Source organism: Bombina bombina, chromosome 4 (genome assembly GCF_027579735.1).
Source record: "Bombina bombina isolate aBomBom1 chromosome 4, aBomBom1.pri, whole genome shotgun sequence".
Taxonomy (NCBI): domain Eukaryota; kingdom Metazoa; phylum Chordata; class Amphibia; order Anura; family Bombinatoridae; genus Bombina; species Bombina bombina.
Genome location: NC_069502.1, coordinates 872,040,255 through 872,057,463, shown reverse-complemented (window position 1 = coordinate 872,057,463; position 17,209 = coordinate 872,040,255). Strand labels below are relative to the sequence as shown.

At 41.1% G+C, this 17,209-nt stretch overlaps 1 protein-coding gene across 1 annotated transcript in view; it reads left to right on the top strand.

The window, feature by feature from the left end:
- The window catches only part of LOC128657375 (gastrula zinc finger protein XlCGF17.1), a 103,808-nt gene that overhangs the window by 834 nt on the left and 85,765 nt on the right, over positions 1 to 17,209 (top strand). Inside the window, exon 2 of the mRNA XM_053711703.1 lies at positions 6,856 to 6,895. The gene's annotated coding sequence lies outside the window, so the exon portion shown is untranslated. The remainder of the gene's footprint in view (positions 1 to 6,855; positions 6,896 to 17,209) is intronic.

Genomic DNA, 17,209 nt, shown 5'->3' with positions numbered 1-17,209 from the left:
TATAAATGTAATCCTCAGGCACCTCTCTTTCCTCTTCCTATTTCTGTCCAGCCATAAGGTGGACAGGGCTAGGAAACTCTCCCCAAGCAAGGCTTCTGAGGATGATCCTTTTTTAGCAGTATTTTATGCACCAGGGCATTTTTGCTGTTTTATGCATGTATCTGCATTTTTGCACCCAAGGTTGGCTCAGGCCACTGGTTTAGTGTGCTGCGGTAGGTTTCTCCATCTGGAGTTACTGTGTGGGGGTCGCCATGTTCCACAATATTATATTGCAGGGGTTTCGTCTGAGGGTTGCTGCAAGAAGTATGCACACGTGGGCCTTTCCCATTGCGCTAGAAGTTTTTATAATATTCCCAATGGAGATATAATTTGTGAGGATACAACCTCTGGCTGTTTGGTGCCTTTTTGTTCCAGTGTATATTTGCAGGCATGTACAGTGCTATATTATAATGAAGCATTAACCTAAGATGCAATGTGCAGGTTAATGCATTTAACTTGCACAGCTGTAAGCCACAGTACTAAATTATCATGCAGCACAGCTGTAAGCCACAGTGCTATATTATCATGCAGCACAGCTGTAAGCCACAGTGCTATATTATGCAGTATAGCTGTAAGCCACAGTACTATATTATCATGCAGCACAGCTGTAAGCCAATGTGCGATATTATCATGCAGCACAGCTGTACGCCACAGTACTATATTATCATGCAGCACAGCTGTAAGCCACAGTGCGATATTATCATGCAGCACAGCTGTAAGCCACAGTGCGATATTATCATGCAGCACAGCTGTAAGCCACAGTGCGATATTATCATGCAGCACAGCTGTAAGCCACAGTGCGATATTATCATGCAGCACAGCTGTAAGCCACAGTGCGATATTATTATGCAGCACAGCTGTAAGCCACAATGCGATATTATTATGCAGCACAGCTGTAAGCCGCAGTGCGATAATATCATGCAGCACAGCTGTAAGCCACAATGCGATATTATCATGCAGCACAGCTGTAAGCCACAGTGCGATATTATCATGCAGCACATCTGTAAGCAACAGTGCTATATTATCATGTAGGACAGCTGTAAGCCACAGTACTATATTATGTAGGACAGCTGTAAGCCACAGTGCTATATTATCATGCAGCACAGCTGTAAGCCACAGTACTATATTATCATGCAGCACAGCTGGAAACCACGGTACTATATTATCATGCAGCACAGCTGTAAGCCACAGTACTTTATTATCATGCAGCACAGCTGTAAGCCACAGTGCTATATTATCATGCAGCACAGCTGTAAGCCACAGTACTATATTATCATGCAGCACAGCTGTAAGCCACAGTACTATATTATCATGTAGCACAGCTGTAAGCCACAGTGCTATATTATGCAGTACAGCTGTAAGCCACAGTACTATATTATCATGCAGCACAGCTGTAAGCCAATGTGCGATATTATCATGCAGCACAGCTGTAAGCCAATGTGCGATATTATCATGCAGCACAGCTGTAAGCCACAGTACTATATTATCATGTAGCACAGCTGTAAGCCACAGTGCTATATTATCATGCAGCATTTACTTGCATAGCTGTAAGCCAAAGTGCTATATTATCATGCACAACTGTAAATCGCAGTGCTATATTATCATGCAGCATTAAAGGGACACTCAATCAAAATGAAACTTTCATGATTCAGACAGAGCAGCCATTTTAAACAACTTTCCAATTGACTTCCATTAACAAAATGTGCACAATCTTTTTATTTTTAAACTTTTTGAGTCACCAGCTCCTACTGAGCATGTGCAAGAATAAGTGTGTATGCATTTGTGAATGGCTGATTACTGTCACATGGTACGTGTATGCATTTGTGAATGACTGATGGCTGTCACATGTTACAGGGGGAGTGGAAATAGACATAACTTTTAAAATTGTCAGAAAAAAAATCTACTACTCATTTGAAGTTCAGACTAAGTGCTATTGTATTGTCTTGTTATCTTGCATTTGTTGATTATGCAAATCTACTGTGTTGAATTGTCCTTTAACTTGCTCAGCTGTGAGACACAGTACTATATTATCATGCAGCACAGCTGTAAGCCACAGTACTATATTATCATGCAGCACAGCTGTAAGCCACAGCTGTAAGCCACAGTACTATATTATCATGCAGCACAGCTGTAAGCCACAGTACTATATTATCATGCAGCACAGCTGTAAGCCACAGTGCTATATTATCATGCAGCACAGCTGTAAGCCACAGTGCTATATTATCATGCAGCACAGCTGTAAGCCACAGTGCTATATTATCATGCAGCACAGCTGTAAGCCACAGTACTATATTATCATGCAGCACAGCTGTAAGCCACAGTACTATATTATCATGCAGCACAGCTGTAAGCCACAGTACTATATTATCATGCAGCACAGCTGTAAGCCACAGTGCTATATCTTCATGCAGCATTTACTTGCACAATTATAAACTACAGTGCTGATTACCAAGGAGCCAGTTGCTCAGTTCATGACTGCCAGTGGGACCAACTACATTATTTCAAGCTGTGTGTATTATTTGAGTTATAGTCCTTATTACTGTTCATATTTTGGGCTTCTCTCATTTCTAGTTTGGCTGTATTGTATTGTTACATATTCTTAGCCATCTATTTATGTTGCTCCAAGCCTTGCAGCAAATACCTATGTATTTTTCGGGCAGATCTATAGTCGATATATTAATTAACCTCTGTTTCTGGTAGTTAATTTGTATTCCATTTTTTATCCTGTCTATGTCAAGTCTATTTTTAGATTTTAGAATGTAAGAATACAGCCTTAGAATTTTGCCTAGGCTGCCATTTTATAATGTTAATTTTGAAATGGCAGGTTTGTGTCTTTGCGATGCATTTATTTGAAGGGGGGAGAGAGAGAGCAAACTAATTTTAAACAGTAATGTTACTATTGCCTTTTTATGGTTATTAGGGGCTTTTAACCTTCAAGTCTATGCTGTGTGTTATAAATGAATTGTTTTCAAGCCATGTGAATGCTAACAATAGCAATTTATGCCTATAGTGGTAACAGCAGTAAGTATTATATTTGTGTATACAAGGCAGGAATGTTTTTCAGCAAATTGGATAATATTCATTGCATGATATTTTATCTATTTGACATTTTGCTTAAACATTATACTGTTTGAGCTAATTGTTGGTTCTTTTTCTAGCCTCTGTCTGACAGTATTTGTTTTTTTCTTCTCATTCTGTACATTTTTTATACTTTGAACAGCTACTACAATGTCTAGTAACCTTAAAGGGACACTGAACCCAATTTTTTTTCTTTTGTGATTCAGATATATCATGCAATTTTAAGGAACTTTCTAATTTACTCCTATTATAAAATTTTCTTCATCCTCTTGCTATCTTTATTTGAAAAGCAAGAATGTACGTTTTAGATGCCGGCCCATTTTTGTTCAACAACCTGGGTTGTTCTTGCTGATTGGTGGATAAATTCACCCACCAATAAACAAGTGCTGTCCATGGTACTGAACCAAAAATTGTCTGGCTCCCTAGCTTAGATGCATTCTTTTTCAAATAAAGATAGCAAGAGAACGAAGAAAAATTGATAATAGAAGTAAATTAGAAAGTTGCTTAAAATTGCATGCTCTATCTGAATTACGAAAGAAAAAAATTGGGTTCAGTGTCCCTTTATAGGTCTGATAATAGACAAGGAAGTGGTTTTGGTATTTTACTTTCCTCTCGTTGCACCTTTCAACAAATACATCTCTTCTCTTCCATCACATTTTCTTCATTCGAAATGCACATGATTTGCTTATTCTCTCCCCTCTCTATACGTGTTGCAGTCATATACCGCCCCCCTGGCTCCGCAACTCTATTTCTAGATCACTTTGCCGCCTGGCTACCTTACTTCCTTTCCTCAGATACCCCTGCACTCATTCTCTGTGATTTCAACCTTCCTGTTGATAATCCCACTGCTTCATTTCCTCTTTCGGCCTGTCACAATGGACTGACTTTCCCACTCACAAAGATGGTCACTCCCTTGATCTGATTTTTAGTTATCGGTGCACTATCTCAAACGTCACAAACTCACCTTTTCTCTTTCTGACCACCACCTCCTCACTTGTACCTTCACCTCCCTCCCTACAACTCTCCCTCCTTCTACCCCTCACACTTAACTTCACAGAAGAATCAAGTCATTTGATCAGCAACAGCTTGCTAGCTCTCTCGAACCTCTTCTCTCTTCCATCCCCTCCTTTTCCTGTCCTGATGAATCCATCTGCCACTATAACTCCACCCTTACATCGGTCCTTGATAACCTTGCCCCACCTACCATAGCTCGGAAAACATACTCATCCTCAGCCCTGGCATACTCCTCTGACACGGTACCTACGCAGATGTTCCCGTACTGCTGAGCGACACTGGAGGAAGTTCTGCTGACTTTTTTCACTATAAATTCATCTTGAACTCTTACTATTCTGCCCTTAATCTATATAAGCAACATTATTTCTCTACTCTTATCTCTCTACACTTTCTTCAAACCCAAAACGTCTGTTCTCCACATTCAATACTCTTCTCCGCCCACCCCCACCTCCCACCACAACTTTTCTCTCAGCCCAAGATTTTGCCAGCTACTTCAACAACAAAATTGTCTCCATCAGAACTGAAATCAGCTCTCAACATACTACCGGTCTTCCACCCCCTCAAAAGCTCACAATCATCCAAAACCCACATAGCCATAAATTTTAACTCTTTTGCCCCTGTTACAGAGGATGAAGTTTCTGCCCTTATACTATCCTCTCACCTCACTACCTGTCCCCTCGACCCCATCCCCTCACAACTACTCCCCTCCCTCTCTTATACCCTTACCCCTATACTCACACACATCTTCAACCTCTCTCTCAGCACTGGTATAGTTCCCAAATCTCTTAAACATGCATTAGTCACACCTATCCTCAAAAAAACTTCTCTCGATCCAACCTCCCCATCCAACTACCGCTCCATTTCCCTACTACCTCTTGCCTCAAAGCTTCTTGAAAAGCTAGTATATGCACGTCTATCCCATTTCCTTACATTAAACTCCCTCCTTGACCCACTGCAATCAGGATTTCACCCCTTCACTCAACAGAGACAGCAATTGTTAAGGTTACCAACAACATACTTACAGCAAAATCAAAAGGCCACTTCTCTCTACTTATCCTCCTTGATCTGTCTGCAGCCTTTGATACTGTCGACCACCCTCTTTTGCTCCATATCCTCAAATCCTTCGGCATCTGTGACACAGCTCTCTCTTGGTTCTCTTCCTATCTGTCTAACCGTACCTTTAGTGTAGCCTTCTCTGGGGTATCCTCTGCCCCGTTACCTCTTTCTGTTGGGGTACCGCAAGGCTCTGTCCTCGGTCCCCTTCTCTTCTTAATCTACACGTCCTCACTAGGTTCCTTAATAAAGTCCCATGGGTTTCATAATCATTTGTATGCCGACGATACCCAAATCTACCTCTCTGCACCAGAGCTATCTCCTTCCTTGCTAACCTGTGTCACTAACTGTTTCTCTCACATCTCATCTTGGATGTCCTCTCACTACCTCAAGCTAAATCTCTCCAAAACTGAGCTCCTTATTCCCCCCCCCCCCTTGTCCAAAATCTCCACCCCCCATGTCTCTATAACTGTTGACAACTCCATCATTACCCCAACTTCACATGCCCGATGTCTTGGGGTCACACTTGACTCAGATCTTTCTTTCACTCCTCACATTCAGTCCTTGGCTAAAGCCTGCCGCTTCCACCTTAAAAACATCGCTAAAATTAAACATTTCCTTACACAAGACACAACAAAGATTTTAATCCACTCTCTCATCCTTTCCCGCCTCGACTACTGCAACTCTGTCCTCTCTGGTCTCCCTAGCTGCCGCCTAGCTCCTTTACAATCCATAATGAATGCCTCTGCCAGGCTGATCTTCCATGCACGTCGCTCTTCATCTGCTGCACCTCTCTGCCAATTCCTTCACTGGCTTCCTCTTGCCTCCAGGATTAAACACAAAATTCTCACTCTGACACACAAAGCACCCTACATCTCAGAACTTGTCTCCAGATACTCTCCCTCCCGTCCCCTTCGTTCCGCTCATGATCTCCTACTCTCCTCTCTTGTTACCTCCTCACATTCCCATCTACAAGATTTTTCAAGACTGGCTCCCGTCTTATGGAACTCTCTGCCTCGCTCCACAAGAATCTCCCCTAGTTTTAAAAGCTTCAAGTGCTCCCTGAAGACTCTACTATTCAGGGACGCTTACAACCTACACTAACCTTCCTATCTCCACTGCTATCCCCTAAAACCCCATAGCATGTAAGCCTATGAGCCCAGCTGTTTGTAGTTCACCTTCATAAGAGCTGACTACAACAGTGCAACTCTCGGCAGGACCCTCTACCCATTTGATCCCTGTAATCGTTTTTTATATACCACCCATGTTCATAGCGCTGCGGAACCTGTTGGCGCTCTACAAATACCTGATGATAATAATAGTCTCAATTTACACACTTTCTGCCTTAATCACCTGTTTTAATTTGTTAGAGACACACACTAAACTCTGATTTTTCTTTGTAATTATATAAAACGTTTTCTATTTGAGCCTGAGTCCTTTTTTGGCATTTGAGGTTTATCAACATTTTTTTGTGTTATCTTTAACATTTGTAAGTACCAAATACATCATTTGCATTTTTCACTTTTCTGTTTTTTAAAATCAGTAGAAAGCCAAGACCATGTGTGGTTCTATCCTGGCTGTGTTTTTAACTGTTTAGCAACTAGGATTTGTTGTCTGTTGCATTTACTGCTTATTTTTCAAAAGTTTACAGTGTTACACCTTTTCTTGCAGATTTTCTGAAAATGTAAACATCTTTTGCTGACAGCTATGTCCTAAGTTGTTTTAACTTTATGAATCTATGGTTAATACAAGCCTGGTAAGAAGGACCTTGTGGATCAGGTATTTTAAGACTCATTATATTTCAAAGATTTAAACTTAATCTTTTGCCTTTTTGTAATTTTTATGCTGAATAGTATATTATAATTTACTTGAATAGCGACACAAAGTTCTAAAGCTATGGAATAATATGTGTGTGTGTGTATATATATATATATATATATATATATATATATATATATATATATATATATATATATATATATATATATATATATATATATATATATATATATATATATATATATATATATATACCCAAAAATAAAGAGCACTCACCAGGGCTTGTTATTTACAGCATTCAAAAGCTTTTATTCAAAAAATTGACGTTTCAGGGATTTTAACCCCGTCCTCAGACCTTACATCAGTGTACTTACATCTTACCTTATATATCCTCCACCGACTATTCTCGCCGCTGTACCGGAAGTCACCCGGCGTTCTGTTCGCACCACTGCGCATGTCCAGAGCGTCGGCATGACAACCAGCCGCGGCGTCTTCAAAAATAAACATATACTGTGATTAAAACATTTAAACATGGAAATTACATAGTACGCTCCAGATATATATCTAAAAAGCCATCAATTGTATATTAGCAACAAACGTTATCATAAATTTTTCATTACCTCTATTGCATGTATTTCAAAACACCCTTTTTACGTTTTACATTGCTTTGATTTCTTACATTTCAAATACACCTTAGCCATTTATATGCCATAATATTCCCCAGACATAATTAAACATATCCTAGTCTATCCGGTCATGTTGAACATTACTGACAGTATTACTAACTAACCACCAAGTCTTTCAAGGAACAGAACTAATTATACATAACTAGCATTTATCCACCTACTCACAAAAAGTTTTTTATACTTACTATATTAGTTACATCGCTATCATTAGAAAATAGCCCTTCTCTCAGTAACCTAATTTAACTGTAAGTTAACACTACAGAAAACAGTGCCAGTCTAAGTGGGTATTCAACCCACCAGGCACAAGAGTGCCCAAATTAAAAATCCATCTAGATTCACACTGTAGTAGGAGCCTATTTCTATCACCTCCCCTCATTAAGGGTGGAATGTGGTCTATGATCACATATCTCAAGTCCGCCACCGTATGGCCCATCAACGCGAAATGCCTTGCCACGGGCTGTTCAGACCCCTTATTCTTTATGGCTAACCGAATGGCTGCGCGATGATTGGCCATACGGGTGCGGTGATCATCAATAGTCTTTACGACATAGAATAACCCATACGGACAATGCAACAGGTACACAATATTTGTAGTCGTGCAGGTTACCCTATGTTGTATAGTATATCTGTGGTTAGTAGTGGGGTGGGTAAAAAACTTAGCATTGGAAAGGCCGTTGCACGTAGTGCATCCGAGACACTTATAACACCCAGGTTTAGTTGTTTGCAACCAGTTCATTTTGTTGTAACTCTGAACAGGATCCACTTTTACTAAAATGTCTCGTAGAGATCTAGATCTTCTATATCCCACCTGAGGGTAAGTAACACCTTTGAATGACAAACTCTTATCACTCTCCACTATATTCCAGTTCTTTTTTACCAGCTGTTGTAGATCATGTTTATCTGTAGTATACGTGGTAGAGAGAATCATTCTTTTATTTTCCTTCTTTGATGTTGCAGTCTGCACATCTTGAACTCTTTTTTGGGGAGATTGTCCTGAAGTTTTCTGGAGTAATCTTCTGGTATATTATACCAGGCTTCTTTCAGGACTTTTCAGAGTTCTTCTATTATTATTATTATTATTATTATTATTTATTTGTATAGTGCCACCAAATTCCGTAGCGCTGGGTACAATGATAGGGGTATACAATGACAAAGATTTTTGATAAAATACAAAACATAACAAAACTGGATAAATCTAGTACAGGAGGAAGAGGGCCCTGCTCCGGAGAGCTCACAGTCTACAGGTTTAGGGTGCAGAGACATAAGGTTGGGGTAGCTTGTTACATCGGTTGTAGTTGCAGCAGTGAGTCAGGCAGTTCATGTATTAGTTTGGTTCGGATGAGGGATGGAGGAGAGATGGTACGCCTCTCTGAATAGGTGGGTTTTCAAGGAGCGTCTGAAGCTATACAAGGTTGGAGACAGTCTTATGTAGCGGGGTAGAGAGTTCCAGAGGACAGGAGCAGCATGTGCAAAGTCATGGAGGCGGGAGTGGAACGTAGAGATAACAGGAGTGGAGAGACGTAGGTCAGAGGTTGATCGAAGAGGACGGGGTGGGGAATATTTCAGGATGAGAGAGGAAATATAGTTGGGCGTTAGACTGTTGAGTGCTTTGTAAGTTAGGCTTAATACTTTAAATTGTATTCTGGAATGTATGGGGAGCCAGTGTAGAGACTGGCAGAGCGGAGCAGCTGATGTAGATCGGCGACTTAGGATGAGTCTAGCAGAACCATTTATAATAGATTGGAGGGAGGAGAGGCAGTGTTTTGGAAGACCATTTAGGAGTAGATTGCAATTATCAATGCGTGGCAAAATGAGGTAATTAATTAGTATTTTTTAGGGCTGCAACTAACGATTATTTTCATAATCGATTAATCGGCCGATTATTTTTTTCGATTAATCGACTAATCGGATAAAAAGAGAATCAATAATAGTTTTCTATGTTTTAAATAAAATCCACATAATGAGTGTTACAAATATAAACTTCAGACTAAAACTTTACATTAACACAACTGTTTCTTCAATTTTTAAGCAGCAGAGCACAGTTTTATAATTAAACAAAACCACAAACTGTTTGAAAAGAGGTAGAACTAGAAATAGTTAGACTATCACTGTTAATAACATTCTGTTATTCACTCTTTCAGAAACATTGCATTGAAATGCAAACATCTCAACATGTCCATATGCTTCTGGCTAAGGCTGGTTCTCTGTTTGCAGCTATATTTCCTGCAGCAGAGAAAAGGCTGTTGAGGTGTATAAGTAGGGTTTTGCCAATTTCACCAAAGTGGGATATTTATCTTTGTTAGCTCTTCACCAATGTGTTTTCTACTTTGGCAATGGGCCTCTCAATAAAGTAACCCTTGACTTAATTCTAACATAAAAATATCTTGAATATCTATATGCAATGGTAAATAACCAGCTATAAGGTTAGGGGAAATATCTAGTCCGCTCTAAAAATAACGAATATATACTTCTAAAGGTTGAATCTGGTACATATTATCACAATTTATTAAAAATATAAAAACCAAAATCAGAAGTGCTAAGGACTGTATATCAATAACAGGACAAAGCCTTACACATTTATTTATACAGTACATATAATCAGCAATAGCAAGCAATACGCTAATAATTGTGCAAACGGATAATAGTGCACATCAATTTAAATAACTTCTATCAATCTAGGGACAAGGTGTAAACAACAAGCTTGGCACTATATCATGAAAAGCATAGTTCCAAATCACCAGATTTAATATAAACAATCCAAATGATGTCTATTATATCTGGGTTGCACATAAGCCAGAGGTAGTTGTAAACGTATACTGTCCTGAAAAAGTGAAAAGTAGACGTCCTTTAGGCTAAGGACATAACCATAAAACACAATGCCATATGCAGGAGTTCATTGGAGTGAAGCAGCTGGTGTTGTGCACAGACCAACTAATTGCAAACCAACTAATCGATTAATCGATTATGAGATTCGTTGACAACTATTTTCATAATCGATTATTATCGATTATGACGATTAGTTGTTGCAGCTCTAGTATTTTTGTAGTTTTTTGAGTAAGGAAGGGACGAATTCTGGAAATATTGCATAGGTGTGAACAGCAGGATTTGTTAAGTGCTTGTATATGTTGGTTGAATGTGAGCTCTGAGTCTAATGAGGTTTACGTGGGCAAGGTGTTTGAGGTGTAATTTGGGGTAGTGAGCTGAGGGAAGCAGAGGGTGGACCTGGGTTAGGCGAGACATCCCCAGCTGCAAGAAGAAGAAAGATGGTGAGGGAAAGGAGATGAGAATGTGTCATATGTGAGTGTTTAAGTTTAGGATCAGTGAAGCATGGCTGGCTGAGGGATGTGAGATAGGAATAGAGTTCATGTGTGTTGTAGAGAAGGATAAATATGATTTAGGTTGTCTTATTTCTTTCTCTGTCCAAGTGATCCCATACTGCCATAAGGCCAGTCCATGACTGTCGGTGTCTTTTCAGCTGGTTTTCTCTCCGAATATGATTCCAATACATTTAGCAGTGTGCTTTGGATCATTATCATGCTGAAAAATAAAACCATTACCAATCAGGCGCTTTCCAGAAGGAATGGTATGATGAATTAAAACCTGTCTGTAGGGGGAACTACCGGGTGGCGGCCATGACAGGTCGCAAACTTTCCAGCTCTTGTAACTCCTAGCCCAAATCGGTATGTAACTCCTCTTTTACCACTTCAACGCATATATATTTTTGACTGAGGACGTTCAGCTAAGCCAGCCCTATCATATTAATATTGTTTCTCCAACATAGGTGTGTCCGGTCCACGGCGTCATCCTTACTTGTGGGATATTCTCTTCCCCAACAGGAAATGGCAAAGAGCCCAGCAAAGCTGGTCACATGATCCCTCCTAGGCTCCGCCTTCCCCAGTCATTCTCTTTGCCGTTGCACAGGCAACATCTCCACGGAGATGGCTTAGAGTTTTTTGGTGTTTAAATGTAGTTTTATTCTTCAATCAAGAGTTTGTTATTTTAAAATAGTGCTGGTATGTACTATTTACTCTGAAACAGAAAATAGATGAAGATTTCTGTTTGTAAGAGGAAGATGATTTTAGCAACCGTTACTAAAATCGATGGCTGTTTCCACACAGGACTGTTGAGATGAAGTAACTTCAGTTGGGGGAAACAGTGGGCAGACTTTGCTGCTTGAGGTATGACACATTTCTAACAAGCCATTTTCTTAGTTTAAATATAAGAATAAAGGGCTTCACAAGGGCTTTAAAGACTGGTAGACATTTTTCTGGGCTAAAACGATTACTTTATAAGCATATTTAATAGATTATAACTTTGAAGAGTTGTTTTAATCTTGGGAATTGCATTAAAAAAACGGCAGGCACTGTATTGGACACCTTTTTCACTGGGGGCCTTTTCTAGTCATAGGCAGAGCCTCATTTTCGCGCCACTAATGCGCAGTTGTTTTTGGAAAGCAAGGCATGCAGATGCATGTGTGAGGAGCTCAGATCCACTGAAAAAGCTTATTGAAGGTGTCATTTGGTATCGTATTCCCCTCTGGGCTTGGTTGGGTCTCAGCAAAGCAGATACCAGGGACTGTATAGGGGTTAAATGTAAAAACGGCTCCGGTTCCGTTATTTTAAGAGTTAAAGTTTTCAAATTTGGTGTGCAATACTTTTAAGGCTTTAAGACACTGTGGTGAAATGTTGGTGAATTTTGAACAATTCCTTCATACTTTTTCACATATTCAGTAATAAAGTGTGTTCAGTTTAAAATTTAAAGTGACAGTAACGGTTTTATTTTAAAACGTTTTTTGTGCTTTGTTATCAAGTTTATGCCTATTAACATGTCTGAACCATCAGATAGACGGTGTTCTGTATGTTCGGAAGCCAAGGTTCCTCCCCATTTAAATATATGTGATGTATGTGACAAACAAAGTAGGGACAATGATGCCACTGATAATGATGTTGCCCAAGATGATTCCTCAAGTGAGGGGAGTAAGCATGGTACTGCATCATCCCCTTCTGTGTCTACACCAGTCTTGCCCACTCAGGAGGTCCCTAGTACATCTAGTGCGCCAATCCTCCTTACTATGCAACAATTAACGGCTGTAATGGATAATTCTATTAAAAACATTTTGGCCAAAATGCCCACTTATCAGCGAAAGCGCGATTGCTCTGTTTTAGATACTGAAGAGCATGAGGACGCTGACGATAATGGTTCTGAAATGCCCTTGCACCAGTCTGAAGGGGCCAGGGAGGTTTTGTCTGAGGGAGAAACTTCAGATTCAGGAAAAATTTCTCAACAAGCTGAACCTGACGTTATTACATTTAAATTTAAATTGGAACATCTCCGCGCTCTGCTTAAGGAGGTGTTATCTACTCTGGATGATTGTGACAATTTGGTCATTCCAGAGAAATTATGTAAGATGGACAAATTCCTAGAGGTCCCGGTGCCCCCCGATGCTTTTCCTATACCCAAGCGGGTGGCGGACATTGTAAATAAAGAATGGGAAAGGCCCGGCATACCTTTTGTCCCTCCCCCTATATTTAAGAAATTATTTCCTATGGTCAACCCCAGAAAGGACTTATGGCAGACAGTCCCCAAGGTCGAGGGGGCGGTTTCTACTCTAAACAAACGCACTACTATCCCTATAGAAGATAGTTGTGCTTTCAAAGATCCTATGGATAAAAAATTAGAGGGTTTGCTTAAAAAGATGTTTGTTCAGCAAGGTTACCTTCTACAACCAATTTCATGCATTGTTCCTGTCACTACAGCAGAGTGTTTCTGGTTCGAAGAACTAGAAAAGTTGCTCAATAAAGAATCTTCGTATGAGGAGGTTATGGACAGAGTTCAAGCACTTAAATTGGCTAACTCTTTTATCTTAGACGCCACTTTGCAATTAGCTAGATTAGCGGCGAAAAATTCAGGTTTTGCTATTGTGGCGCGCAGAGCGCTTTGGCTAAAGTCTTGGTCAGCGGATGTGTCCTCCAAGAATAAATTGCTTAACATCCCTTTCAAGGGGAAAACGCTGTTTGGCCCTGACTTGAAAGAGATTATTTCAGACATCACTGGGGGAAAGGGCCACGCCCTTCCTCAGGATAGGTCTTTTAAGGCTAAAAATAAACCAAATTTTCGTCCCTTTCGCAGAAACGGACCAGCCTCAAATTCTACATCCTCTAAGCAAGAGGGTAATACTTCTCAAACCAAGCCAGCCTGGAGGCCGATGCAAGGCTGGAACAAAGGTAAGCAGGCCAAGAAACCTGCCACTGCTACTAAGACAGCATGAGATGTTGGCCCCCGATCCGGGACCGGATCTGGTGGGGGGCAGACTCTCTCTCTTCGCTCAGGCTTGGGCAAGAGATGTTCAGGATCCTTGGGCGCTAGAAATAGTTTCTCAAGGTTATCTCCTGGAATTCAAGGAACTACCCCCAAGGGGAAGGTTCCACAGGTCTCAATTGTCTTCAGACCAAATAAAAAGACAGGCATTCTTACATTGTGTAGAAGACCTGTTAAAAATGGGAGTGATTCATCCTGTTCCATTAGGAGAACAAGGGATGGGGTTTTACTCCAATCTGTTCATAGTTCCCAAAAAAGAGGGAACATTCAGACCAATTTTAGATCTCAAGATCCTAAACAAATTTCTCAGGGTTCCATCGTTCAAAATGGAAACCATTCGGACAATTCTTCCTACCATCCAGGAAGGTCAATTCATGACCACGGTGGATTTAAAGGATGCGTATCTACATATTCCTATCCACAAGGAACATCATCGGTTCCTAAGGTTCGCCTTTCTGGACAAGCATTACCAGTTTGTGGCACTTCCATTCGGATTAGCCACTGCTCCAAGAATTTTCACAAAGGTACTAGGGTCCCTTCTAGCGGTGCTAAGACCAAGGGGCATTGCAGTAGTACCTTACTTGGACGACATACTGATTCAAGCGTCGTCTCTGCCACAATCAAAGGCTCATACGGACATTGTCCTAGCCTTTCTCAGATCTCACGGGTGGAAAGTGAACGTAGAAAAAAGTTCTCTATCCCCGTCAACAAGAGTTCCCTTCTTGGGAACAATAATAGACTCCTTAGAAATGAAGATTTTTCTGACAGAGGCCAGAAAATCAAAACTTCTAAGCTCTTGTCAAGTACTTCATTCTGTTCTTCTTCCTTCCATAGCGCAGTGCATGGAAGTAATAGGTTTGATGGTTGCGGCAATGGACATAGTTCCTTTTGCGCGAATTCATCTAAGACCATTACAACTGTGCATGCTCAGACAGTGGAATGGGGATTATACAGACTTGTCTCCGACGATCCAAGTAGATCAGAGGACCAGAGATTCACTCCGTTGGTGGCTGACCCTGGACAACCTGTCACAGGGGATGAGCTTCCGCAGACCAGAGTGGGTCATTGTCACGACCGACGCCAGTCTGGTGGGCTGGGGCGCGGTCTGGGAACCCCTGAAAGCTCAGGGTCTATGGTCTCGGGAAGAATCTCTTCTCCCGATAAACATTCTGGAACTGAGAGCGATATTCAATGCTCTCAAGGCTTGGCCTCAACTAGCAAAGGCCAAATTCATAAGGTTTCAATCAGACAACATGACGACTGTTGCATATATCAACCATCAGGGGGGAACAAGGAGTTCCCTGGCGATGGACGAAGTGACCAAAATAATTCAATGGGCGGAGAATCACTCCTGCCACTTGTCTGCAATCCACATCCCAGGAGTGGAAAATTGGGAAGCGGATTTTCTGAGTCGTCAGACATTTCATCCGGGGGAGTGGGAACTCCATCCGGAAATCTTTGCCCAAATAACTCAATTATGGGGCATTCCAGACATGGATCTGATGGCGTCTCGTCAGAACTTCAAGGTTCCTTGCTACGGGTCCAGATCCAGGGATCCCAAGGCGACTCTAGTAGATGCACTAGTAGCGCCCTGGACCTTCAACCTAGCTTATGTATTCCCACCGTTTCCTCTTATTCCCAGGCTGGTAGCCAGGATCAATCAGGAGAGGGCTTCGGTGATCTTGATAGCTCCTGCGTGGCCACGCAGAACTTGGTATGCAGACCTGGTGAATATGTCATCGGCTCCACCATGGAAGCTACCTTTGAGACAGGACCTTCTTGTTCAAGGTCCGTTCGAACATCCGAATCTGGCCTCACTCCAACTGACTGCTTGGAGATTCAACGCTTGATTTTATCAAAGCGGGGGTTCTCAGATTCTGTCATTGATACTCTTATTCAGGCTAGAAAGCCTGTAACTAGAAAAATTTACTTTAAAATATGGAAAAAATATATCTGTTGGTGCGAATCTAAAGGATTCCCATGGAACAAGATAAAAATTCCTAAGATTCTATCCTTTCTACAAGAGGGTTTGGAGAAAGGATTATCTGCAAGTTCTTTGAAGGGACAGATTTCTGCTTTATCTGTTTTACTTCACAAAAAGCTGGCGGCTGTGCCAGATGTTCAAGCTTTTGTTCAGGCTCTGGTTAGAATCAAGCCTGTTTACAAACCTTTGACTCCTTCTTGGAGTCTCAATTTAGTTCTTTCAGTTCTTCAAGGGGTTCCGTTTGAACCCTTACATTCCGTAGATATTAAGTTATTATCTTGGAAAGTTTTGTTTTTGGTTGCAATTTCTTCTGCTAGAAGAGTTTCAGAGTTATCTGCTCTGCAGTGTTCTCCTCCTTATCTGGTGTTCCATGCAGATAAGGTGGTTTTGCGTACTAAACCTGGTTTTCTTCCGAAAGTTGTTTCTAACAGAAATATTAACCAGGAGATAGTCGTGCCTTCTTTGTGTCCGAATCCAGTTTCAAAGAAGGAACGTTTGTTGCACAATTTGGATGTAGTTCGTGCTCTAAAATTCTATTTAGAGGCTACAAAGGATTTCAGACAAACATCTTCCTTGTTTGTTGTTTATTCTGGTAAAAGGAGAGGTCAAAAAGCAACTTCTACCTCTCTCTCTTTTTGGCTTAAAAGCATCATCCGATTGGCTTATGAGACTGCCGGACGGCAGCCTCCTGAAAGAATCACAGCTCACTCCACTAGGGCTGTGGCTTCCACATGGGCCTTCAAGAACGAGGCTTCTGTTGATCAGATATGTAAGGCAGCGACTTGGTCTTCACTGCACACTTTTACCAAATTTTACAAATTTGATACTTTTGCTTCTTCTGAGGCTATTTTTGGGAGAAAGGTTTTGCAAGCCGTGGTGCCTTCCATCTAGGTGACCTGATTTGCTCCCTCCCATCATCCGTGTCCTAAAGCTTTGGTATTGGTTCCCACAAGTAAGGATGACGCCGTGGACCGGACACACCTATGTTGGAGAAAACAGAATTTATGCTTACCTGATAAATTACTTTCTCCAACGGTGTGTCCGGTCCACGGCCCGCCCTGGTTTTTTAATCAGGTCTGATGAATTATTTTCTCTAACTACAGTCACCACGGTATCATATGATTTCTCCTATGCATATTCCTCCTTTACGTCGGTCGAATGACTGGGGAAGGCGGAGCCTAGGAGGGATCATGTGACCAGCTTTGCTGGGCTCTTTGCCATTTCCTGTTGGGGAAGAGAATATCCCACAAGTAAGGAT